Genomic DNA, 27,152 nt, shown 5'->3' on the forward strand with positions numbered 1-27,152 from the left:
TAGGCAACAGGAGCCCCGGGGTTGACCTTTGCAGCATCCATTGTTATGGCTGTTATTACAGACGCAAATAATAGCCAAGATGACAATTTGTGGTTAATGGTCCTTTAAACTAGAGGGCTGGAGGACGCTGGGAACATTACGTCATGGCCCTCTTGGCATGTCCTCCCACAAGCCTTTACTTCGAGTCCCTCTTTCACACTCCTGCCTTTTGGAAACACTCCTCCACGTTCCCTCTAACTCTCTTTTGGCACAGCTTAAGGACCATGTTCCCTGGTGGTAGCCTTGAGGAGAAGCCTCATGGAAGACATCATCCAGGCCTCAAAGATCTTGTGTCCCACCTTGGTCCATAATCCTGAGCAAGTCACTTCACTGACCTGTTTCTGTATATCTCAGAAGGAAGAAGAATTATTCACAGTGAATGTGTTGAAATGTTTTCAAATACTAAGGATGAAAAAAAAACCTGGGTAAATATAATCCTGTGGTTGGTATATGGCTTGTTGTGGTTGTTGGTGCCCCCTGCTTCTGACTGGCCCGAGGCAGGCTGATCCTGTAGGTGCAAGCTGGCCCTGCAGAATTGCTATCATCGTGTACATCGGGACAGCCGTTGGGTGTTACTATGGCTTTCGTTCTTGTTTTCTTTTCTCTCCTTTGTTATTCCTTTCTTTCCAGCATCTAAAAGTCAGAATACATTTGTTGTCACACCAAAACTGCCCAGCGTATGGCAAAGAAGCAGCTAACCTACCTCCTAGATAGCTGCAAAGCATTTCGGGAACCCAAGCAGGTCAAAATGTGTGGGTGAGTCCAACACCTTTTCCTAAGTTGCTTGGGGAATAACCCACAGACAGAAGGAGATGATCTGGAGGGAGAAAGGGAATGTGCAAAGAGGCGGGGAAGGAAACGGAGATTAGAAAGACACAGTCTCCAGGGAATAAAGCCTTCTCTCCAAAACAGTGGTGTGGCTGGACAACCAAATGGAATCATGTGGGTTCTGAAATATTTTCAACTGTTTAAAAAGGCAGTGACTGCAGACCCAGGAAAGGCCAGGGAGTGGGCTTATCTCCCCCAAGAATATCGATTTGCCTGACTCCCTGTGAAAGAACGAGGGAAAAATCACAGATCCAGGTCTAGGCACATGCTGGTCCAGAGGGGGAAGGGGTTGGAGAGGGCGCTTCCACCTGGACAAGGCAAGCTGCAGAATGCAGAAAGACACGGGGAGAAAGGAGGGCAGGAGGAGAGCAGAGCTGGAGTGAGCAAGGTCCAGGTGGTGCTGCCCAGAGGGCAGGGCAGGGCACCCCTGAGCGGGTGGTGGTGGCCCTGACTCTGAAACATTTTCTCCACCTGCAAAATGGGGCTATTCGCCACATCTATGAGGAAGGTGATTAGTCAGTGTTTTCCAGAGAAACAGAACCAATAGGATGTATACGCAGAGAGAAAAAGATTTATTATAAGGGATGGGCTCCTGTAATTGTGGAGGCAGGTAAGTCCCAAGAGCTGCAGGGTCAGTCTGCAAGCTGGAGACCTGATGGAGCAGGTCTAGTCTGAGCCAGGAGAGCTGATGTGCGGTTCCAATCCGAAGGCCAGCAGGCTCAAGACCCAGGAAGAGCTGATGTCTCAGGCAGAAAAAAAGCCAACATCCCAGTTCAAAGGCCATCAGGCTGGAAGAATTGTCTCCCACTCAGAGGAGGGTCAGCCTTTTTGTTCTATTCAGGCCTTCAACTGATTGGATGAAGCCGACTGACATGAGGGAGGGCAATCTGCTTCGCTCAGTGTAATGATTTAAGAGCTCATCTCATCCAGAAACACCCCCACAGAACCCCCCCGATAATGTTTGACAAAATATCTAGGCACCTGTGGCCAGTCAAGTTGACCCATAAAATTAACCATCACGCAGGTCATTTTGAGGACAGAACCACACAACTTGCATCTGAGGAAGCAGTACGTTTGTATTCACGTGTATAGATGGTAGGCAGCTGAGTTCATCACTACAACCGTGCCTTGTTCTTGGCCTGAAATTCCCTCTGGTTGCTTCCTGGGTAAAGTATATCCTTGAGCTGAGAGAAAAGGGTGGGGATTCTTCCTTCATGGCCGGGGAAGGGAAAACTAAGGGGAGTAGCAACCAGATCAATGTCTCCGTTAGCAGCTGAAAGCTAATGGAGAGCCGGGGCCAGAGCATGCGGGGGAACTTTGGGCGTAGGAAAAAGGACAATAGGAGAGGCTGAAATGTAGGGCTACAGAGAGGGGCACCAAGGCCAGCCTGGCTGGTCGGTGGACGCTCCCCCAGGGAGCCCCATTGGAGACAGGCCCTGCCTGGGTTCCTCGAGGCCTGTTATCCTCATCAGCCTCAGTGCCAGGGCCAGGAGGCCGCCCGTCCTCACGTCCCCAGCTAGAGGTCGTGGGTGCTGACGCTTATACATACACAGTCCCTGTAAGGTTAGATTCAATTAAATTAGCCGTGATTCAAAATCCTTATTCTTATCAGAAGCAAGGCGGCAACAGAGGCAGCATGACTCTACAAGCTTCCTCAGGCCCTCGGAATGCCAGAGGAGATGGGTAAGGGCACCTCCCTCAATCCCTGGGAGGTAGGATCTTACCAGAAAGTTGAATTTCTTACTCTATTATAGCAGGGCTTACGTCATGGTTCCAGAAGAATGTACTTCTAACAATCTAAGTGCAAGCCAGGAGGAATGTTCGCCCACATGGGCCTCTTGTGGTTCTGGACCCGACTCCAGATCACCAGGGCCATGTCCTCACGTGGGGGCTAAGCAGAGTCAGCGCCCAGCAGTCCCTGAGCATTGTCTGCACCCAGGTTGTCGGAAGGAATCAAGCGTCACTGGGGTGATGAGAGACACCTTCAGAACTGGGCAGGCTGCAGAGACGTTGCTCCCCTGCTGCCCTTGCTGGGGCCCCACACTCAGGGAACCCCACTTGGGTCAAGTAGGGTGGGCACGTCCAGAGGAAGCGAGGGGCAGGTGGACGGTGGCTTAAAGCCCAGCTCTGTGACCTGGTTCCTGTGACACCTTGTGCTAGTTACCCAGCCTCTCTGGATTTAAGGTCGCCTCTCCTCTGAACACAGCAGTTCTCAACTCTGGCGAAAATCACCTGACAAACTTCAAAAAAACAACCATGCCTGGGCCCCAAGCGAGATCAACAAAGTCAGACTTTCCTGGGGTAGAACCCGGGAACTGGTCAGAATTGTCCCAAGTGGTTCCAAAGTGCATGTCCATCTTTTCTAATTTGCTGCTTCCAATCTACCAGGTTGGCCACCAGAGAACCAAGTGCGTTAGGATGGGGTGGGCTGTGGAGACGGGTAATGATGAGGCCAAGTCTATGTGGCTCCAAGATTCAAATTGGAGTCACAGGAGCAAATTACAAGGAGGCAGATTTGGGTTCAGACTCAGAAGAAATGTCTAACCTTTCCTGAAATGCCTCTTCTGGAATTGCCTTCATGACCAGCTTATGAGCCACACAAGATGATCAGTGTTGCGTAAATTTATGCTGAACACACCTAATTTTGCCAAGATGGATGCATTACCTAGTTCAGTTGACTTTGCTGCAGACAGCTTTGGCTGTTTCCAAAAGTCAAGTCCATTCCCCAGAGTTAGCACAGTGCCGCTTACTGCAAGCGCCTTACCCTCTCTGGGCGTTCTCGGCTTCTTCCCCCAGACAGTTGTGGGGCTCACCCACTTGCCTCACTGTGGTGAGATTCCAGCGAAATAATGAAGGAACGTGGAAGCTTCTGATTCTGCTGATCGAAGCTGAATGAGGGTGAATCCTCACGTCATCAGTGAGGATCTGAAAGGATGGCGATGGTTCCAAGTTCTGAAAGTCACTCGAACCTCGGAGTGGAGGGCTTCGGACCCATGACTTGATCTCTCTGAACCTCAGTTTCCCCGTCTGTTAACGGGGCTGTGAGGGTCACATAGGGAACACTTATAGAGCTCGTAGCCCAAGGTTAACATTTGCCAAATGCTCCACAAATGTTGATACCTTGTTATAATTATCACCCTTGAAGTAAATCGATGGCCTACCGAGGGGACTGTTTTGACGGGGACAACACTCATTTGGATGTGTAAGTCTAGAACGTTTGTTACGAAACCAGTCCCGCCTCTCCATGGTCCCAGCTTCCGTACAGGTTTGTTGACTTCCATTCAAGTCTCAGGTCCTTGGCTCAGGAGCTCCGCTCCCGTACAGCGCGTCCGGGCGTGAGAACAGAAGCCAAGGCAAGTGTTTGCTTTGGAACAAAGAAGGGCCGGGATGGGTCTCTGGAGGCGCTCGCCATTTCAGAAAAAGGAGTCATCTGTTTCTCATAAGATGGAGTGCTGGGCGTGGAATCCATGTTCCCAAACTGTCTGGAATCGCTCGTGACTGGTCTGGCCACAGCTCCTGCGGGTCGGGAGGGGCTGAAGTAGGACCCCGCCACCCTAGACCTTGAAAATGGACTTGCATTTCCTTCGAGGCTTCAAAGGTCAGGCTAAAAGCATTTCCAAGTTGCTCCCACCCTCTCCTCCATAACTGAATGAGCGTGTGTGTGCGTGTACGTGTGAGTGTGGGGGGATGTCGGTGGGGAAGACGTCCAGGTGAGTGATCCTGAGTCACTGGCCCTGGAAAATACTGCTCCCACCCTGATTTAAAGGTCTGAGGGCGCTTTCACCTCTCCTCTCCCTCACTGTGGGATTTAAGAACTCGCTCTCCTGATGCCGCTGAAAGTACCAGCCTGGTTGCAGAAAGCCCCACGTGGAACCTCGCCTCCGATGGACCCGGCCGCCGTGCCCAGGGAAAGGTGCTTTCCAGAGAGGTTATTCCTCCCTAGTGAGCTCTCATGCTCATGTTTTTGTTCCTAGCACCACCACCATTTCATTAAACTTTACTTAAAAAAAAAAAAAAACGCACCCACAGCTCAGAGTTTCGTTTTTATTTTATTTATTTATTTATTTTTTTGAGGAAGATTAGCCCTGAGCTAACTGCTGCCAATCCTCCTCTTTTTGCTGAGGAAGACTGGCCCTGAGCTAACATCCATGCCCGTCTTCCTCTACTTTATATGTGGGATGCCTACCACAGCATGGCTTGCCAAGCAGTGCCACATCCGCACCCTGGATCTGAACCGGCGAACCCCGGGCCGCCGAAGTGGAATGTGGGAACTTAACTGCTGTGCCACCAGGCTGGCCCCTGTGCTTGAGTTTTTTACTCAGCCAGGAAGTGAACTTCCTCTGTCATTTCATTTGCCAGAACTAGTCCCGTGGCCCCACCCAACTGCAGGGGGCTGAGACTCCCGTGTCCTGGGAAGGGGAGAGGACTGGATGGTGGTGGCTGTAGGTGACTTCGAGCACAGGCAGGTTTAGTAACTTGCATGTAGTTGACATCAAGGTGTAAACCAAGTTCTGCCTAAAGCCAAAGTTCAGGCTCTGACGGTGACCCTTGGAGCCGGGGAGAGGAATCCCTCCCCTCCAGCCTCAGTCAGCAGCACTGTGTGAGCATCCCTGGTAGGACCCTGCTGGGAACAAAGATGTCATTAAATAGCAAGAGGCCCTGGTATTTCCACCAAAGCTCACCATTTTCAAAGCTTTTTAAAGTACACTGGGGGGCCAGCTGGTGACCGAATGGGTAAGTTCGTGCTCCACTCCCAGGGTTTGTGGGTTCAGATCCTGGGTGTGGACCTACACACTGCTCATCAAGCCATGCTGAGACAGTGTCCCACATACAAAATAGGGGAAGATTGGCATAGATGTTAGCTCAGTGACAATCTACCTCACCAAAAAATAAAAAACAAAGTACATTGGTTCCCCAAATCCCTAAGACACCATAATGAAGCAGGCGGGGCAAATCTCATAGCCCCACTGCTTGAGCCCCACGGCTCACGGAACTGAAGTCAGGAAGGTGCTCAGAGCTAGTCATTGAAATACCCAGGCTAGAACCTAGTTCTTCCAAAGCCTAATTGGAAGGTCTTCCCAACACATCCAATTCTCTGTAGTTTTAGTATCTGGAAAGGCCACCCTTTTCCCCAAACCATCTCCTGGCCTCTACCCACTCAGGAATGCCTAAAATCCCACCAGTAGGACATCATGCCCTCACGGGGCCTCCTCTGGAGGAGGTCGTCATCCAGCATGGGAGACCAAGTGTCACATCGTGCAGCCTTGGGTTTAAGAGCAGTGGAGAGATCAGGGTGAATGGGAGCCCAGGAAGCATGGAGAAAGGCGGAGTCCATTCCGGATGAAAATCCCTTCTAATTCTCTCTTTCTTCTGTTCTATTCTATTGCACTCAAAACCTTGCAGAACACCTTCCCATTCACTATTTTATTTAGTTCCCTGCACTATTCTGTTAGGGAATTGAGAGGTTGGTCAGATCTTTCTTCCCATTTGACAAAAAACGGAAACCTACAGAGGATAAAGCGACATCTCGCCTCAGGGCAAACCAGAACCTGAAACCAAATAAAGAAGCAAACATGTTCCAGAGTAATAATCATCAATCCTCGGGTGCATGTGGTGAAACGGCCACATTGAGCTACCTGGTGGTGTATAAATTAATGCATTTTATAAAAATCAGGTTTTTAGTATGAAATATTTCATACATACAATGGAGTTTATATAGTTCATATATATTTAGAATAATAAAATGCGACATCTACCACCCTGCTCATTACCAATGTTCTAAAACACTAGGTCACTTTAAATTATAAAAAATGATATATAATTGGTACAAAATTCAAATCATGAAGAAGATGAAGACTTTAAAGTTGCTTTTCCCATCCTGTCAACCTCTGAATCATACTCCCCCGGGATAACAATCGTTAACGATTGGACACACGATCTTGTATGTAGTCATTTTGGAAAATAATCCAGAAATATATGTATGTGTATATATACATATATATATATCAAGAGTCATAAAAATGTCTGTAACTTTTGGTCCTGTCACCCCTTTGTGGGAATTTATCCCAGGAAAAGACCTCCCAGGCTTCCCTCCTTTCCTAGAAGTGGCCAAGCTCATTCCCACACGAGTCTTTCTCCATCTTGTTTCCTCCACCCTGTTCCCCAGATTTGCTCATGGTTGGATTCAAGTCTCAGCTCAAATACCACCACCTCTGAGAGGTTGCCCTTGGTCGCCTGTCTAGACTTGCTGTCTCCCCACAAAACCTCCTGGCACACAGTAGGAGCACGTGTCTTTAGTGGAGAGAATAAATGTCCACTCGTGACACCCCCCTCCCCAGCCCCTGCCGCAGTCTACTTAGGTAAGGGACGTTATGCGACTCACCTTGCAACCCAGGCAGTATTTCTGCAAAGAAAGAGTTTTGCTGGCTTTCAAGACTCTAAGGAACAGGCTGTGTGGGAAGTCAGGCCAGCCGGGGGCCACCTGACTGTCATTTCTTCCAGCAGAATGGCTGCCTTTCAGATGTAGATACTGCGTGGCTGGCAGTCTGCCCTCCCTCTAAACCCTTTTCATTCTTGGCTTCTAAAACAAAGAAGAGGTGAAGAAAATTTGATGGGTGAGAGTATCTGTCAAAATAACACCTCAGCTGTACTTAATTAAGATGAGTAATTTGAACACTCAATCAAGCCAGACAACGGAAACATTAAGAGTTTCCACCGAAACAAAAAAATGGCCAAGTGGGCGGGGTCTCTGGAAGCCTCCAGGAACAGTCTGAGAGGGGAGGGGAGGTGTCTTGCTTAGCCGGGGTAGGGAGGAGATGGGAGACAGGGGAGTCTAGACCCACCTCAGAGCTACACAAACACCAGCTGGCTTGTTTGGACTGAGTTACTCTCTCTTTTCTCCTCTTAGCAAAATAAAACACGTTTACCAGAGAGGAGTCAAAAGAAAAATCAAAACCTTACATAATCCTACCATCCAGAAAGGCAATACTTTTGTAGTGTCTCCTTATAGTGTTTTTTTTTTCTTAGCAGAAATATACTTTAAAAATTAAAATGTCACCTCACACCTGTCAGAATAGCTCTTATCAAAAAGAGAACAAATAACAAGTGTTGGCAAGGATGTGGAGAAAAGAGAGAGAACCCCTGTACTCTGTTGGTGGGAACGTAAATTGGTGCAGCCACTATGGAAAACAGTATGGAGATTTCTCAGAAAACTAGAAATTGAACTACCATACAATGCAGCTATTTCACTTCTGGGTATTTATCCATAGAAAATGAAAACACTAATTCGGAAAGAGACATGCACCCCTATGTTCACTGCAGCATTATCTGCAATAGCCAAGATATGGAAAAGTGTCCATTGATGGATGATTGGACAAAGAAGATGTGGTATATATATACATATATATATATATACAATGGAATATTACTCAGCCATAAAAAAGAATGAAATCTTGCCTTTTGAAACAACCTGGGTGGACCTAGAGGGTATTACACTCAGTGAAATAAGTCAAACAGAGAGAGACAAACACTGTATAATTTCACTTATATGTGGAATCTAAAAATGAAAAAAATAAAATAGAAAGAAACTCATAGATACAAAGAACAAACTGGTGGTTGCAAGGGCAGGGGAGGGGTGAAATGAGTGAGGGGACTAAGAGGTACAAACTTCCAGCTATAAAATAAATAAGTCACAGGGTTGTAAAGTGCAGCACAGGGAATATAGTCAATAATCTTGTAACAACTGTGTGGTGACAGATGATTACTAGACTTGTGGGGATCATTCTGTAATGTACATAACTGTTGATCGCTCTGTTGTACACCTGAAACTAACATAATATTGTATGTCAACTATACCTCAATAAAAATTTAATTAAATTTAATTTAAAAATTAAAATGTGATTATACTATATGCTGCTTTATAAGCTACTTTTTTCACTTAATATATTGTGAACGGGCCGGCCTGGTGGTGCAGCGGTTAAGTGCGCACGTTCTGCTTGGGTGGCCTGGGGTTCCCCGATTTGGATCCCGGGTACAGACATGGCACCACTTGGCACGCCATGCTGTGGTAGGCATCCCACATATAAAGTAGAAGAAGATGGGCACGGATGTTAGCTCAGGGCATCTTCCTCAGCAAACAGAGGAGGATTGGCAGCAGATGTTAGCTCAGGGCTGATCTTCCTCAAAAAAAAAAAAATTGTGAACCTATTCCCATGCCATCAAATACCACCTCAGGCTGTCAATTTTTATGGCTGTTTAGTATCCCATTACATGGCTGTATCATCCAACCAACGCCCTGTCACTGGGGATTCAGGTTGTTCTCAGTCTTTATAAGCAGCTTGTCGATGATTACTTCCAAAATGTGTACGTGGTTATTTCCTTAGGATTAATCCCCAGAAGTAGAATTTCTGTGTTAGAGGGTACGTAAAATTCTAAGGGCTTTTCCAGGAGCAGCTGGGGACAGCACATTTATAGTTTGCGGAGCACTAATAAACGTGGTCATTTCTTAGTCTCTTCACCTATATTTTGACTGAATTCATCACACTGAGCTAAAAACGCTACGCAAAGTTTACAAGCAGACAGGAATTTCTGCTTTCAAAGAGCTTGTATTTTAAAGAAAACCTTTTGATTTTTGATCTGGACAAATGTAAAGCAAATCAATTAAACAGAAAAAAATGACCAATTAATTGATCAAATTAAAAACAGAAAATTAATGGAAGACTGTGATCTTGCCTGCTTTTGCTCGTTACATAATTATAATTTTAATTAATCAGTGTGTTAAGTTGGCACACGTGCATTTATATTTCATGTGGGCCTTTAATGGCTCACACTGATGACTGGCTACTCAGTGGCCCTTTCTAACTCCCTTCTCCATTTTCTGCTTCCTACTATGAACAAAGAAAAAGCCAAAAATTCACCTTCCTAGACTCCCTAGCAGCTACGGGTGACCTGTCTTTGCCTAACAAAACCAAAGAGACATTTGTTGCAGGGATCTGGGAAAGTTTTTCCCCTGCTTGACAAAAAGAGGGAAGTCACAAAACTAGCCCATATCAGCTTGGTCTTGCACCCACTCCCAACTTTGAACCTTGTCACATTGGTGTGAGATTCCAGGAGCTGTGGCAGCTATTTTAGAACCAAGAGGCAACAAGCCTAAGGATTAAAAAAACCTCTGATAATGGTTAGTCATCAATTACCTCAGGGGCTGCTGAACCTACCCTGGAATCTAACTCCCAGAACAAATATCTTTACGGTTTAAGTTAGTGGTTCTCAAGATTAGTGATTAAGTTAGCACATTAGAATCACCTGGGAATTTTGTTAAACTAAGACTGAGTCAGCAGGTCTGAGATTCTGTATTTTTTTTTTTTTAAAGATTTTATTTTTTCCTTTTTCTCCCCAAAGCCCCCCGGTACACAGTTGTGTATTCTTCGTTGTGGGTTCTTCTAGTTGTGGCATGTGGGACGCCGCCTCAGCGTGGTCTGATGAGCAGTGCCATGTCCGCGCCCAGGATTCGAACTAACAAAACACTGGGCCGCCTGCAGCGGAGCGCGCGAACTCAACCACTCAGCCACGGGGCCAGCCCCTGAGAGTCTGTATTTTTAGCAAGATCCCAGTTGCTGCTGCTGCTGGTTCAGAGCACACTTGGAGTAGCAAGCATCACTTATATTGGCTTGAGGCATCCTAACTGGTACGTCTTTTTCCTGGATGCAAAGATCACCCTCACTGCCTCACAGGTAGGGGTGCAAGGAGCCCTGTGGGAAGACACCGCATCACCAGCCCCCAGCTGGTGGGTAAGTAAAGTCCCGGGTCACAAGGCTGCAGACTGTTTGCGGAGGTCTGGTCTGCACTCAATGCCCCAGCCAGGCCAGCTTTTCTGACCACACCCGCCCAGGCAGATCCAGCCTTAGGCAAAAGGGGCTCTAACTAGAGTGCATCCTTTCTCTTGGGACCTTGCTCGACCAGCCTTCACCTCCGTTGTGCTCCTGGCTGGAAATAAGGAGGTGGCACTTTAGGTAAGATCGTTTTCTTTGGTTGCTACAAGTCAGGCTTCCAAAACCAGCGATGGTGAAATTTCAGGCCACAGAGAAAGAACACTGGCAGAAGCCCTCCGTTTCCTTTAGAGTTATCTACGTATTTACCCTTTTTTCCCTCTTTCCTTCCAATCTCAGGGAAGACAGGCCGGCCTCCTGACTCGCACTGCGGGCCATGTCTCTCTGCTCTGCAGGAGCCATCCGGAGTCTCCTTGCAGATCCCACCAGTTAGCTCTCTGGCTCCATTTCTCTGTTCCCTGTAGAGTGAAATCCCTCAAACAGATCAGCTGGCCAGGGCGCCTCCTTCTCCTTCCATCCCGTTCACTCCTATACTCACTCTTACCAGGCCCAGGTTCCCACCACCCTGCTGAAGCTCTCTTGTCGAGGTCGCCCAGGACCTCCTACCTGCCAATCTAAGCATTCCAGAGTCAGCCCCTATCTTCCTCTGATGGCAGCTTTTGGCACAGTAGAATCCTCTTCCTGGGTCTGACCGTTCACCTGAGTTAGGCCAGCCCACTCACCTGTTTCACTCTTACCTCGCTGGCCCCTCTTTCGGAGTCTCCCGGCTGGTTCAGCCTCCTCTTCCAGACCTCTCCATGGTGAGGCCCAGGGCTCGGTGCTCACTCCCCTTGCCCTCCATTTTAAGTTTCTCCAGGGGTCGCATCTCTCCCACAGCTGTCAGTTCCATCTCCAAGCCAAGGAAATGCGTGTCTCCAGCTCCCAACCCCCACCCTGAGTCCAGAGTCACAGCTTCACGTCTGCAAGTGCACAGCAACATCTCCACCAGGGTGCCTAATGGTCACCTCAAACTTCACATGTCCCAAACAGAATTCGTAACTTCCCCTCACCAGCTCCATCAACTTAGATGCTCAGTTGGCAAATCTCGGAATCCCCCTTGCCTCCTCATTCCTCACACCCACCTCCATTCTGGTGTCAAATCCCGTCAGTTCCATTTTCAAAACACATCAGCAGCTTTCAAATCCATTGCTTCTCGCTGTCTCCAAAGCTAGTCCCCCGTTCTCACCTCTCTCTCCCTGGCCTGCTGCAGTGGCCTCCCGGTGGGCTCTCCCTGCCAGCCTTCCATTCTCTAGGCAGCAGCCAGAATGATCTTTGTAAACCGAAGCCAGGTCTTGTCACTCCTTGGCCCCAAACCTCCGTGGCCTCCTGTCAGATACAGACAAGAAGCCTGGACTCCTTGTGCCCCAGTGATGCGGCCCTGCCCACCTCCCCACCCCCACCTGCCACCACACTCTCCTTCTTCCCGTCACTGGAGCCACCACGTTGACCTCCTTGCTATGCCTCAAACACTCCAAGTTCCTTCTGGCCTCAGAACCTCCGTACCTGCTGTTCCTCCCCCCAAATCTGCCTGTTCCAGTTCCTTCCTTCCTTTAGGCCTCTGCTCAATGTCTTCTCTTCAGAGGGCTTCCCCGACCTCCGAGCAGAAATAGCTCACCTCTTTCCATCCCAAGCACTCTCTGCCCTTACCTCGCTTCATATTCCCGCCTGACACCATTACATGTGACGTCTAACAGGGTTATAGGATGATAACCAGGTTACACATTAATTTGCTATGTTTTGTTGTCCATCCCCCTCCTGTATGTAAACTCCACGACAGCAGGGCCTCAGCTGCTTTGTTCACAGCTAACCTGCAGAGCCCAGCCCAGTGCCTGGCACATAGCAGGTGTTCAATGAATGAATGAATGAATGAATGCACGAGCACGTGTTGACTAGGACACTCCACACCTAAGGAAGGTGCCTTGGCTCAGGCTGATCAGCCTAAGAGGCCACATATTCCTCTCAGAGCTGCTATGGAGAAGCTGGAGCCTGTTCCAGGGATGGTCCTGCGCTCTCCTGAGCTGTGGCAGCTCCCCTTGTATCTGGCCCCCAGGGATGCATTGGTCAGGCCTGGGGGCCATTTGGACCCCAGTCTCTTTCATTCCCATTCCTGGGGTCTCCACAGGCCTAGGGACAGCCAGGTCAGATCCCCGGACTTGGAGCAGGAACTCCAGGAGCCCTCCCGGGACTGAAAGCCACCCCCACAGCTTCCCTCTCCTCTGCTCAGCTTCCCTGCGAGAGGGTGTGCGTCCCTCACGGGTCCCTCCAGCCCATGCTGAGCAGTGAGAGAAGCCCGTCGGAGGCTGCCCCGGGGGGGAGCTGATTAGCCCTGCAAGCGGATTAGGGGAAATAAATAAATAGACAAATAAAGCTCCTCCAGCCCTCTCCATTTACCACCCTTGAAATTCTACCCTTAGAAATTCATGCTTAAGGCATGAGAGGAATGCAGCTCTACCTCCTCCAAGAAACCTCCCAGCCCCCCTTCCCGGCCCGGCCCCGGAAGGAGCCTTCGCTCGGCCGCTGCCCCAGCCTGCGCCACCTCCCCCGCCTCGGGCGGCCAGACGGCAGGTACTGAGCCGGCTTCCTCTTCCCTGCTTTCCTCCGAGAAGCAGACACTCCTAAGCCTGACTGTGCAAAAGTAATAAGAAGAAAATAAGAGAAAGGAAAGGATCCCCCAGGGAAGAGGTTGAAGGTGTGGACTCCTGGGGCCCATCCCCCCCGGGTCTCATCCATCTGGTTTGGGGCCCAGCCTGAAATCTGCATTTTAAACACTCTGGTCTTCTGACACAAAAGATCCTCAGTGGCATGAAGAGACTGTGCAGAAATGCTGATGCCAGGGCCTCAGCCCTGATTGGGCGGGTCGGGGTGTGTCCTGGACCCCAGGACTCCAGAGTCCTCTTCCCTCGCCCTCCCCTCCCCCGCGGACCCTCCCGGGCAGCCTGGGCTGAGAAGCACCGACTTACCGGCGCTGGGGAACAAGCGCTGCCTGGAATGGAGTCGCTGGGTTAACGTGGGCACCTCTCCTGTGGGGTGAGTCACTCAGCCCCGCCGCCAGCCCTGAACAATTCAGCCCGCCCGGCGGTCCCCAGGAGCCCGGTGCCAGGCCCTCGCTGGTTGCTGGGGAGATACAAAGAGACACGGTCCCTCTCAGAGTTTCCATTCGCTGTGGAAAGCCAGAGCTCAGGAAGCAGCGCATCAGCCATGGCAGCTCCGGGCATGAAGTGCAGGGTTAGGGCAGGGAATGGCTGCCAGTGAGGGGGCGTCCACACAGTGCCAGGCCACCTCTGGGTGCTGGCCTGGAGGGGCTGGTTCAGTCTTCCCAGCAAACCTGCCAGGGGGGCGTGTTATGGGTGAGGAAGCGAGGACCATGGAGTTGAGGTGTCTGGCCTTGAACCCAAGTGTCTTACCTCCTATTCTGTCTCTGTCCAGGAGCCAAGTGGGGGCAGAAACAGGGCCCAGGGAGCCAGCCCCAGCCGGGGGCCCCAGGGGCTGGTGGGGGGGCCTTTGAGTCTTGCTGCCCTGGGGCTAGGAGACCTCCATCAGCTGGGGGCTGAGAGGTGGCCCCAACCCCCTCCCAAGTCCTCTGGGTGCACGTGCCCCTCACCCGCCCAAGGTCCTGGCTCACTCCGCCTGCTCTAAGAGCCTGGGTACCCCGCCTGACCTCCCCTACCAGACTGTGAGGTCCAGTGGGGGGCGGGAGACAGGCTTCCCCCCAGCCCACCTTTACTTATTGCCCGCCCCAGTGCAGAGCAGGCACCCAGCAAATCAGGCACCGGGGGTTCTGAGGTGGTTTGGGGGTGTGCAAAGTTGAAGGTGACCCCAGATTGGAGAGATGGCGTAGAGAAGCCAGGGGTCAAGAACATAGGCCACTGCAGCCTCGCTGAGTGACCCTGGACTGACCGTTAACCTGTCAGTGCCTCCCTGTTCTCGTCTGTAAACTGGAGACATTCACTAGCTCATAGCATTGCTGTGAGGGGCGTTGCTGTGAGGTGAGGCATGTGGAGTGCCTGGTACAGCACAATAAATTGTTGTCAAAGTATGGTTCTAACCATTGTTGTTGTTGTCGTCATCGTGTTATTGTTATCGGTGCCTGTTTCCCAGTTTGGCTCTGGGCCAGCCCCAGTTACAGATCTTGGACTTCGAGTTTGGGCTCCTGCCCTGGGCTTCTCTGGCCTTGATCTTAATCCTGAGGATGGCCAGGCCAGGTGACGTTTACAGCCAATGATCTTGGTGGACCTGGGCCTTGGTACCCACTAAGCCAGGGGCGCTCAGCCTTGGCTGCGTGTTAGAATCACCTGGGGAGCTTTTGATGCCCCATTAAAGAAAAACCTCTAGCAGTAGGACCCAGGCATCAATATTTTTTTAAGCTCCCCAGGAGGTTCCAACAAGTGGCGAAAGCTGGGAACCAGCACTGGAAGCTTGTTTCTCAGCACAGGAGAGGCAGTCCTCTTGGGGCTGGAGACTGGGTTTGGCAGTCAGATAGTTTGACCTTTGACCTATTAGCTACATGACCTTGGCCAAGTTACTTAAGATCCCTCTGACTTGTTTTCCTCTTTTGTAAATTGGGGGATGGTACCAACCTCACAGGTTTTAAGGAGTAGCATTAAGTTAAATAGGGTGACAGATACATAATAGGTCTTTAATATGTATTATTATTTATAGTCCATAGCTCAAAGTTCCCCATTGGTTGAGTATACCTTCCAACATACCCAAGGAGATGTTACAACAGACATCACACACACACACACACACACTTACCCCCACCCCACATTGTAAATTCTTTTTCCTGAGGCTCCATAAATCCTATTGTAAGCCTGGTCAGTTCTCCTCTCGCCTCTCACCATGGCCAACTTTCTTGGGATTGTAATGTTTATGAGGTTGCCCCTGGGTCCCATCTTGGAGGCCCCTTTGTGTCCCCCTTGGGTCTGATTTACAAGGCACTGCTGTTCCGTTTGGGTACCCCCTACCCCCAAACCCAAGCAGGACTTTCTCCTTTGGAGTCTTCCAATCCCTGGGTAGGAGTGGGGGAGGGTCCCCAACGCATTCACCCCCGAAAAGCCGCACAGCCTGATTAACATGTTATGTTTCCTTGCTTTGGGCTAAAATTGTCTTACCTCATGCTGACTGGAAGCCCTGGCAGTTGAATGCCTTTGATTAATTAAAATGCAAAAATAAATCAACGATTACTTACTAAGTGTATTTTTCCTCAACGAACCTCTCAAATATGAGATATTTAGAGAAAAATCCTAGCCATACAAGAGATCACTGGTAATGGCAAGGTCAGGGGCCCCTGGACAGGACAGGACCAATGGGAGGGTGGTGGTTCCTGTTCAGGCCTTGCGGCTCAGGTGAAGACCCTGATGTCATGGCTGTTCTGGTGGAAGGGCTAACCTTTTCACTCTGAGGGAGCGTCAGGAGGCCGTACCCACAGAACCTGTCTGCCATCCTAGGCCAGGACTAATGTCCGAGATGCAGGGAGGGAGCTGAATTACAGGGAGACCATCATGGTAAAGCCTTTGCCTTAATAGACATGATTATCATAACAGACACCGTTTCTGAGCTCCCAGCGTTTACCAAGCCTTTGACATTCCTTCTCTTGCTAAGTTTCCCCAACGCCCTGTGAATTAGGTACTGATGTCCCCAGAGAGAGTATCCTCATCCATTCATCCAGAAATATTTATTGAGCTCCCACCATATGCTCAGTCCTTTTTTGGAAGCAAAGACCAACACAGTTCGTGCCTCATGGAGTTTACAGTCTAGTGGGGAAGAGGAACATTACTTGGATAATACATAATCAATGTATCAGAACACTTGGGGCCACATGCCAGATTGAGCTATTTCAGACAGTTCCTCTCTGGCTACCATATAGAAATGCTGCATAAAATATTTAAAATATGCTTGAAAATACACAGCTGAGCTCGAAAGAGAGAAAGGAAAATCCTCGGATTCCAGAGATAGTGCAAGAACTCAAAGCCGGAATGAGGAGTGAGAACTAAGCCTATGATTCATGGAGTTTTGACTAGATAAAGGCCCTCAGGCTGGGAGCCTAGAGTTGTCAGCCCCTTTCAAAATAGGAGGCAGCCCCAGGCTGTCTGAGGCAGGAGAGCTGGAATTCATCCCTCTGAACCTATCCTTTTAAGGCTTGGAGCTTTAAAGAGAGGCCTAGTCAGGGAAGAAGGAGGCTAGAAAAACTCTACCAACCAGGCCTGCAGAAGGAGCAACAAAACTCTCTCACCATCCTGGGCTTGGCTGGGAGCAAAGTTCCCATGAAAGAGGGAAGGTCCAGCCCTGCCCCACATGGAGGAGAGAGCTGGGCTGCTCCCACCGCATCCCGCTCCCTTGGCGTGCCACTGATTCTAGGACTCCTCTGCCAAAAAGTTAACATAAAAGTTAGTCCAGAACTTAGGGCCCTGACAGAAGGAAAACCCAAAGTGTTCTGTAGGAACGTTTTCACAACTCGGTGCTCACAGACCTCCCACAGCAAAAACAACCCCCACAGAAGATGAGTTCCCAACCCAAAACTATAAACCAGGGAAACAAACCACTAAAAGAGAAATTAAGTAATACAAAACAAGACAAAAAAATACAGAAGAATTCACCCCCTAAGAAGTGGAAATAATAGAAAAATTGAAGACATAAAATAAACATTTTAAGTGATTATAAAGAATTTTTTAAAAGAAAAGAGATAATAAAGAATAGGATAATATGAAAAGATTGATGGAAAGCAAGACCAATAGAAGTTCTAGAAATGAAAAATACAGTTTTAATAAATTATTAAAATAGATAGGTTGGACAGCAGAATAAGACACAGCTGAAGAGACATGAAGCAAGTTGGGTGATACCTCTGAAGAAAATCACTCTACCAGTAGCACAGTGAGAAAAAGAGAAGAAAAACATGGAAAAATACAGAAGCAACCATGGCTAAGAGGCATAGAGGAAAAAAAAAAATGAGAAGATCTAGCTTGTCTAGGTAGCATATCCAGGAGAATAGAGAGAGAATGTGGGAGGAGGAATATTTGAAGAGATAATGGCTGGGGATTGATGAAAATTGAACAAAAACCTGAATCTTCAGATTGAATAAGTACCCAGAGTCCTGAGACGAATAAACAACACAAATTTGCACCTTAGGCACACGATGGAAAATCTCGAGAACAGCGAGACTAAGCAGGTGATGTTAGAAAGTGTCATAGTTCTGTGAAGGAGAGATCTACAGTCCAAGAACAGTGTGTAAGAAGGCCGTGGGGGAGGGAAGGGGGGCTGGTCTTCCCCAGCGGTCAGGGAAAGTGTCATGGTGAGCTGTATGTGTCAGCTTGGCTAAGCTATGGTACTCAGTTGTTTGGTCAAATACCAGCCTAGATGTTGCTGTGAAGATGTTTTTTAGATGTGATTAACATTTACAATTAGTGGATTTTAAGTAAAGCAGATAACCCATCATAATGTGGGTGGGCCTCATCCTATCAGTTGAAGGCTTTGAGAGCAAAGGCTGAGGTTTCAGAAGAAAAAGGAATTCTGCCTCAAGACTGCAACATAGAAACCTCGCTTGAGTTTCCAACCTGCTACCCTATGGATTTCGGACTCAGGACTGCAGCATGAACTCTTACCTGCATTTCTAGTCTGCTGGCCCGCCCTATGAATTTGGGACTTGCCAGCCCCGACAATCATGTGAGCCAATTCCTTAAAATCTCTCTCTCAATAGATAGATAGATACAGATGCAGATACAGATACAGATGCAGATATAGATACAGACACTTGGTTTCTCTGGAGAGCCCTGACTAACACAGAAGCCTTCCTCAGGCAGGTGAGGCCTTTGAGTGGGGTCTGCAGGCTGAGGAGGCATTGACTACGCAAAAGAGGGGAAGCGGGGCAGAAGAGCTTTGCAGAGAGCAGGGATGGCTGAGGGCCAGGCAATGGGTCTGCGGACAGACCACACGGAGCCTTGAAAGGGTTTGGAGCTTTTTCCTAGGAGCAGCTGGAAGTCAGTGTGGGGTTTAAGTGGGGATGTCCGCAGGTACGGAGCCGGATGTGCCAGAGCTGGGGCTTAACTCAGGTCTCCCAGGCCTGGGGTCCGTGCTCCTTCCACAGCCCCACCCTCCTCCCACCTCACCTAGTGGGGACATTTGCTGTTGTCTGTCTGTCGGGCTATATGCTGCCCTTCTTTTGAAAGCAACATTCAGATCTCTCTTTTAGGGGGAATCTCTCTCCTTGTGGCAGTCTTGGTGGGTTATGACTCCAGCTCCTTCCCCAGGGGGTTGAGTTCAGCGTGGAGTGACCTAAATCTGGAACAAGGCTGGAGCCCCTGCCCCCAGCCCTGGGGCCCAGCATCCCTCCACAGGGCCTGCCATGGAGAGGGCCGTGAAATCCCTAGTTTGATAGGTTTGTTGTTTTTCTCCATTTCAAATTAAAATAAATCCCTAACTGTTAACCCTCTAGAGCGATTCTGTGTTCACCTGAGTTTGGGAACCCTGAGGAAGAGAAAGTCGGTCCTCGTGCAGAAGTTGGGGGCCTTCCGCACACCTGCCCCGGGGCGGCCGCGGTTTCCTCCACCCTCCGTGTGTGAAGCCGCTGCAGCCCCAACAGCTCGTGGATGTATTTGCCGCTGTGAGGCCAGAACGGGACAATGGGGGCCTGAGTCTCGAGCCGGCCCGAGTGCCCGGTGTACACAAGGCATCTGCCCTGGCCCCCATGCCGTGCCACGTGACACGGGTCCCAGGCCCTCCGGGCATGCTGGCCTTGACCAGAGCCAACCTCACGCCTCTGCAGCCTAGGATTGGGGCCGGAGTCCTGAGAGAATCTCTCTTAATAAAGCGGCACAGGAGCTCCCGGGGAGGGAGGGATCCGGATCTTAATGTCTTCAGTGTCTAGCATTGCCTGGCGCTAAAGGGCTCAGTCCATAATGCAAGGGAGTCGGGGACAGAGAGGAACTTCCAAGTCTTCTACCTCTGAGAAGAGGGAAAACACAAGGATCCTTTTGCACGAGGCTGATATGCAGCCAGAATGTGCCAGAATTATGTAAATATTGAAAGACTTCCATTCTGGTTGGTAAGTAGTCATCGTCCTGAGCTCCCCCAAGGCCCCCAGTGCTCTGGCCACCCCTTGTCCCTCCCCGGAGACCCTCCCCGACCTCCAGGACCCCACCCCAGCCCCTCAAGCTGAAGTCAGTTGTCTTTGGTCCGTGATCTCACGTGCCAGTTGCTGTGTGGAGTATCACCCGCTCATGGGCTCTCCGTGCCCAAGACACCAGCTGCTCCCTGGCTGGGGGGTTTGGCACGGGAAGGCAGAAGAGCCACTCAGCTAAGACCACAGGGGCCGACCCACATGAAAACAGCCACAGTGCAGTCAGGTGGCACTTGGCATTCCTGCCTGGGTTCTCACATCCGGGGAGTGGCTGGCACAGGGCTTTTGGGGTGCCATGCTACCGATGCTACAGTGGAAAACCCTTGACCTTAGAGCCAGCAGACCTGGATCCTGCTCTGGTTCTAAATATCCTAACTGTGTGACTTTGAGCAATTTATCTAACCTCTCTGAGCTCCTGAAAAATATCTGTTGCACAAAGTTGCCAGAGGGACGAGCATACTGAAAACTTGGGAACTTGGTCCCTCGTCTCAAGGTCCTGTGCTAAATCCAGACCTATAAATATAGCTGTGGAGCATCTGCCCCCGCCTGCTGCCTCCTGCTGTTCCCAGAAGTACTCCCAGTCCCTGGTGATGGTTACCAGGATGTTGTCTGTAACCAGGTGCTCCCTTGGCCAAGGAGAGACTTCCCTCCTCCTCTGAGGGCCTGTGAAAAACAAGCCGGGAATGACTGGAGCGGCTGCTGGCTCACGTGCCTTCTCTCTGCCCTGCGTGGTTCCTGGGGAGCGGGACTCATTGCTGGGGGGCAGTGGGAGGTGGTCACCCCCCACTGGCACCCCTCACTACGTACACAGTCTAGTCTTCCTCCAGCCACATCTCACCCCGACACTCACACTGCACACTCAGGAACACACACACTTGCATATTCATGCACACTCACACATGCCCACACCTACACTCACCTTCCACACACTCACACTTACACACATACATACACATTCATATACACTCACTCATGCTCACACTTACCCATGTGCACACACTTGCACACTTGCACTCATACACACCTTCAGACACACACATCAATACACACATCCATACACATATTCCCAAGAACATCTAAAAATTGCAGAACATGAAATAATTTTAGGTTGTTCATATATTTTAAAAAATTTTTAACAGGGATTTATTTCAATATGTAATAGAAATGACAAAACTATTAAACTAGGGATTTCACTGCAATGATTGTTTAGGACAAAGCTAAAGGAGATAGGACAAGATTTAAGTAAAAGGTGTTGAGTTGCTTTAAAGGGAACTTGTTGAATAAGTTGTGACAGGGGCCGGCCCGGTGGCCCAGTGGTTAAGTGTGCACGTTCTGCTTCTCGGCGGCCCGGGGTTCGCCGGTTCGGATTCCAGGTGTGGACATGGCACTGCTTGGCAGACCATGCTGTGGTAGGCGTCCCACGTATAAAGTAGAAGAAGATGGGTAAGGATGTTAGATCAGGGCCAGTCTTTCTCAGCAAAAAAGAGGAGGACTGGCAGTAGTTGGCTCAGGGCTAATCTTCCTCAAAAAAAAAAAAAAGTTGTGACAAAAGTTGTGTGAATGATCCCCGGAGGCTCTTGGTTTGGAGAAATGTGGTGGTGATGGGAGTGGAGAGCTGGGGGCTGTGCATGGAGAATGTGGGGGGGCTTAGCATCTTGAGGTGCAGAGGGAGCCAGCCATGGAGGGACACTCAGGGACCTTCTAGAGGGAGAGAGAAGTTTAATTCATCCATTTTCTTCTGTTATGGTTATTGCTTTCTGTGCCCTATCTAAAAAATCTTTATCTACTCCAAGCTTGTAAAGATTGACTCCTATGTTTTCTTCCAGAAGGTTTAGAGTTTCAGCTTTCAGGTTTAGGTTTGTGATAAATTCTGACCTAATTTTTGTGTATGGTGTGAGGTAGGGGTTGGGGTTCATTTTTTTCTATATGAGTAACTTGTTCCAGCACAATTGGTTGATATAACTTTCCTTTACCCAGTGAATTACCTTGATGCCTTTGTCAAAATCAGTTGTATTTCGTGTGGATCTGTTTCTCGACTCTACTGTTCCGTTGATATATTTGTTTATCTTCTGCCAATGCTAGACTGTCTTGATGATCACAGTTTTATCATAGGTCTTCAAATCAGGTAGTGTAAGTTCTACAGTTTTTCTTCTTTTTCAAGGTTATTTTGGCTACGATAGGTCCTTTGCATTTCTATATGAATTTTATTTTATTATTTTTAATTTTATTTATCTATTTATTTTTTTGAGGAAGATTTGTCCTGAGCTAACATCTGTTGCCAATCTTCCTCTTCTTTTGCTTGAAGAAGATTCACCCAAAGCTAACATGTTCCTCTATTTTGTATGTGGGTCACTGCCTCAGCATGGCTGCCATGAGTGATGTAAGTCTGCACCTGGGAACCGAATCCAGCCTGATGAAGCACAGGGCACTGACCTTAATCACTAGGCCATGGCGCCAGCCTCAGTTGTGTGCAGTTTGTTTTTTCGTTTGTTTTGTTTTTTTCAAGGATTGGCACCTGGGCTAACAACTGTTGCCAATCTTTTCTTTTTTTTTTAAATTTTACTTTATTTCCCAAACCCCCCTGGTACATATTTGTATATCCTAGTTGCAGGTCCTTCTAGTTGTGGGATGTGGAATGCCGCCTCAACATGGCCCGACAAGCGGTGCCATGTCCATGCCCAGGATCCAAACCCTGGACCGCTGCAGCGGAGCACGCTAACTCAACCACTCGGCCACGGAGCCGGCCCCTGCGTGCAGTTTTAAAATGACCTAAATGGCATTGTGTTATGGATCTCATTCTGTTTCTTAGTTTTTACTCTCAGTCCGATATTTTAAGATCTATCCATGTTGCTCTGTGTACATCTATTTCATTATTCGCAGCTGCTGTGTTATACTTTTTTTTTTAGGAAGATTAGCCCTGAGCTAACCATTGCCAATCCTCCTCTTTTTGCTGAGGAAGACTGGCCCTGAGCTAACATCCATGCCCATCTTCCTCTACTTTATATGTGGGACGCCTACCACATCATGGCGTGCCAAGTGGTGCCATGTCCGTACCTGGGATCTGAACCGGCGAACCCCGGGCCGCCAAAGCGGAACGTGCGTGCTTAATCACTGCACCACCAGGCCGGCTCTCCTATGTTATACTTCTGATTGATATTCTGGGTTTGCCCCTTCAGATTTACTTTCCACCTTCTTTCTTCCTGCTCTGTACCCTGGGATCCCTTGCCCTCTAAATTCCCATTGCATTGGCCAACAGGGGGCACTACCAAGAGATCAGAGGGCCAGAAGAGACGTGTCAGGGTATTTGTCTCCCTGGCTGCTCCCTGCTAGTCCACAGTTTGTTAGTAGCTGCATTCCTCTACCTAAGGCCACAGCTGTTGTCAGGTGGCCCTCCCTTAGAGGTACAGCTCTGGTTCATTCAAGTTGTGCTACTTGTCCCTCTTGCTAGATCTTAAGGCATTACTGTTCCTTATTGATTTCCCTGAACCATGCCCACACCTGGTAAACAATCCCTTCCTTAAACTATCTCTAGTCACCCCCTTTGAGGTTGCATTTTGCTCCTGCAGGGACCCAATTGAAGCAATAATCCATGGTGTCGTATGTCAACCACACCTCTACCTATTTATTCCATTGACATGGACCCTGAGATGCCCCGAGCTCTCACGACCCTTAAATGTTGCCATATTGAACAGCTTCATGCAGCTTTATACAAACTTATGCACCAGTCTGAGAATTTATATAGGATTCTTGCCCAGGAGCAGGTCCTAGGGAGGGCTATACTTCATTTGACTGTGCACTGCCTGGTTATGCTTCGGAATGGCAGCAGGGGCTTATCTGCTCACCAGGAGTTCATGGGAGTCCCTGTTTACCCGCACTGAAACCAATGCTGGGCATCACCCAACTTTCTAATTTTCCCAGTTCACTAGGTATTAAGGGAGATCTTGTTGTTGTGTTTAAAGGGACCAAATGTGCTTTTTTTTTTAAAGATTGGTACGTGAGCTAACAACTGTTGCCAATCTTTTTTTCTTTCTTTTTTTTTTTTTTTTAAAGATTTTATTTTTTTCCTTTTTCTCCCCAAAGTCCCCCGGTACATAGTTGTATATTCTTCGTTGTGGGTCCTTCTAGTTGTGGCATGTGGGATGCTGCTTCAGCATGGTTTTGATGAGCGGTGCCATGTCCGCGCCCAGGATTCGAACCAACGAAACACTGCGCCGCCCGCAGCGGAGCGCGCAAACTTAACCACTCGGCCATGGGACCAGTCCCTCTTCTTTTTTTCTTCTTCTTCTCCCCAAAGCCCCCCAGCACATGGTTGTATATTCTAGTTGTGAGTGCCTCTGGTTGTGCCACGTGGGATGCCACCTCAGCATGGCCTGACGAGCGGTGCCGTGTCCACGCCCAGGATCCAAACCGGCAAAACCCTGGGCCACCGAAGTGGAGCACTTGAACTTAACCACTTGGCCATGGGGCGGTCCCTTGTTGTTGTTTTAATTTGCATTTCTCTGATTACTCATGAGTTTGAATATCTCTTCAGGTGCCTTTGGGTTTCCTCTTTTGGAAAGTCCCCGTTTGTACTCTTTTATCATTTTCCCTGAAAACTACTTAAAATTTAAAGCATCATGGAGGCAGCAGTGGGCCAACTTGGCCTTTGGGCAGTCTGCTTGCAATCTTTACACCAGGCAAAGATTTCCTCTGCCTTTCCTCCCCTCCTTATTCCCTATAGGTCCCCACGTGGTGCTTAACTCTCTTCCCTGCCCCCCAATATTGACCTTGCCAGTACGGGGACAGCCAATAGCTGAAAAGTCACTCAATCTCAGACACAGCATTATTTATCTATAAAATGGAAATTGGCATATTTGCCTTAACTAGATCATTTATTCATTTAAATGAGCTGGATGCTAGGCAAGCCTCTGGGTTACAGATACACGCCTTTGAAAAGCTCGTAGATAAGTATAATTAGCGACGTTCATACTATGAAGGCAGTCTGGTCTAGGTGTGGTGGAGACATAGAGGTCATTGTGAGATAAAATGTGAAATCAGGAGCTGGCCCCGTGGCCGAGTGGTTAAGTTTGCGCGCTCTGCTGCTAGTGGCCCAGTGTTTCGTTGGTTCGAATCCCGGGCGCAGACATGGCACTGCTCATCAAACCACGCTGAGGCAGAGTCCCACATGCCACAACTAGAAGGACCCACAATGAAGAATATACAACTATGTACTGGGGGGCTTTGGGGAGAAAAAGGAAAAAAATAAAATCTTAAAGAAAATAAAAATAAAACTCATCTAATAACAATCCTAACAAAATTTTAAAAAAAGTGAAATCATTTTGGATAATAAACAGAATTGATAGCAGTTATTAAGCACTTAGAATGTGCTAGGCACCATGCCATCTGCTTTACATATATTATTTTATCTAATCCTTACAACAACCCTAAACAGTGGTTCTCAAAGTGTAGTTTGCTGGCCCCTCAGGGTGCCCAAGACTCTTTCAGGGGGTCTTGCAAGGTTAAAACTATTTTTATAATAATACTAAGATATTAGTTGCCTTTTTCACTGGGTTACATTTGCACTGACTGTGCAAAAGCAATGGTGGGTAAGACTGCTGGTACCTTAGCACAAATCAAGGCAGTGGCGCCAAACTGGACCAGCCATCGTCGCGTTCTTCACCACCACAAGTCTGCAGAAACCAGCTTCCAGTTTCACTGAAGAATGTCCTTGACGAAGCAGTAAAAATGAGTAATCTTATGAAATCTCCCCCTGAGAACATGCCTTTTGACTATTCTGTGTGACAAAATGGGAAGTGCATAGAAAGTGCCTCTGTTGTGTTCCAGAATACAATCGTTGTCTCAGGAAAAGCTCCTCTGTGATTCTTCGAGTCGAGAGCTAAACTGGCCACCTTTTTTCATGGAACATCATTCTTCCTTGAAAGAATGCCCGACAGACGAAGCATGGTTATTCAGATTTGGATATTTGGCAGACATTTTCTCAAAAATAAACAAAATGAGCCTGCCACTTCAAGGAAAACAACTGACAGTATCTGTCACCAATATAAAATTTGAATTTTCAAGTGAAAATTAGAATTTTGGAAAGCTTGTATCTGCCACTGTGAGCTTGACAGCTCCCTGATGCTTGGAGAGTTTTTGATGACATGAGCCATGTTATTTTTCTATATTGGTAACAAAATGTGTCAACTTTTGGAAGATCTGCATATTCAGTAAACCAATACTTTCCAAATGACCAATACATAATGTTACAAAATCATGCACTGGGGGAAAAAAAAAGCCACTTAAAATGCAAGATAGACCCATGGATTTTTTTTTTTTTTTAAAGATTTTATTTTTCCTTTTTCTCCCCAAAGCCCCCAGTACATAGTTGTATATTTTTAGTTGTGGGTCCTTGTAGTTGTGGCATTTGGGACACTGCCTCAGCATGGCCTGATGAGCAGTGCCATGTTCGTGCCCAGGATCCGAACCGGCGAAACCCTGGGCTGCCGAAGCAGAGAGCAAGAACTTAACCACTCGGCCACGGGGCCAGCCCCGACCCATGGATTTTAATGTGACAGAATATGAAAAGTTCATTGACATAGTTTCAGATTTCACAATTCAACTGACCTTTAAGAAACTACCACTTGTTGGGGCTAGCCCCGTGGCCAAGTGCTTAAGTTCATGTGGTCTGCTTCAGCGGCCCAGGGTTTCGCTGGTTCGGATCCTGGGTGCAGACATGGCGCCGCTCATCAAGCTGTGCTGAGGCAGCGTCCCACATAGCACAACCAGAAGGACCTACAACTAGAAAATACAACTATGTACTGGGGGGCTCTGGGGAGGAGAAGAAGAAGAAAAAAAAAGAAGACTGGCAACAGATGTTAGCTCAGGTGCCAATCTTAAAAAAAAAAAAAGAAACTACCACTTGTTGACTTTTGGTATAGAGTGAAAAAAGAACATCCACAGTAATTAGAAAAGGCTACTTAAAACACACCTCTCTTTTCCAACTACATAGCTGCATGAGGTGGGATTGTCTTCATATACGTCAACCAAAAGTACGTATCTCAACAGATTGAATGTATAACAAATATGAGAATCCAGCTGTCTTCTATTAGAAAGATTTTCAGAAATGCAAAAAAACAGGGGCTGGCTTGGTGGCACAGCAGTTAAGTTTGCACGTTCTGCTTCAGTGGCCTGAGGTTCAGATCCCAGCTGCGGACGTGATACCACTTGGCACACCATGCCTTGGCAGGCATCCCACATATAAAGTAGAGGAAGATGGGCATGGATGTTAGCTCAGGGCTAATCTTCCTCCAAAAAAAAAAAAAACGCAAAAG

General features: G+C 48.4%; 2 long non-coding RNA genes across 4 annotated transcripts; one reads left to right on the top strand and one right to left on the bottom strand.

Annotated features, from left to right (window-relative positions):
- The first annotated feature begins 2,729 nt into the window (after positions 1-2,729).
- Positions 2,730-4,885, top strand: LOC139079389 (uncharacterized). The gene is made up of 2 exons (XR_011532995.1): positions 2,730-4,465; positions 4,634-4,885. It is a non-coding gene; the product is annotated as an uncharacterized lncRNA (long non-coding RNA).
- LOC139079388 (uncharacterized) lies at positions 4,878-13,930 on the bottom strand. 3 transcript variants are annotated; one of them, XR_011532992.1, is made up of 4 exons: positions 13,691-13,930; positions 11,429-12,056; positions 7,250-7,447; positions 4,878-5,488 (listed from the first exon to the last, which is right to left on the bottom strand). It is a non-coding gene; the product is annotated as an uncharacterized lncRNA (long non-coding RNA). The 3 variants fall into 3 exon arrangements; XR_011532993.1 differs by having other exon boundaries at positions 4,878-5,491; XR_011532994.1 differs by lacking the exons at positions 4,878-5,488; positions 7,250-7,447 and adding an exon at positions 7,454-11,149.
- Between the last annotated feature and the right edge of the window lie 13,222 nt (positions 13,931-27,152).

Source organism: Equus przewalskii, chromosome 25 (assembly GCF_037783145.1).
Source record: "Equus przewalskii isolate Varuska chromosome 25, EquPr2, whole genome shotgun sequence".
Lineage (NCBI taxonomy): Eukaryota > Metazoa > Chordata > Mammalia > Perissodactyla > Equidae > Equus > Equus przewalskii.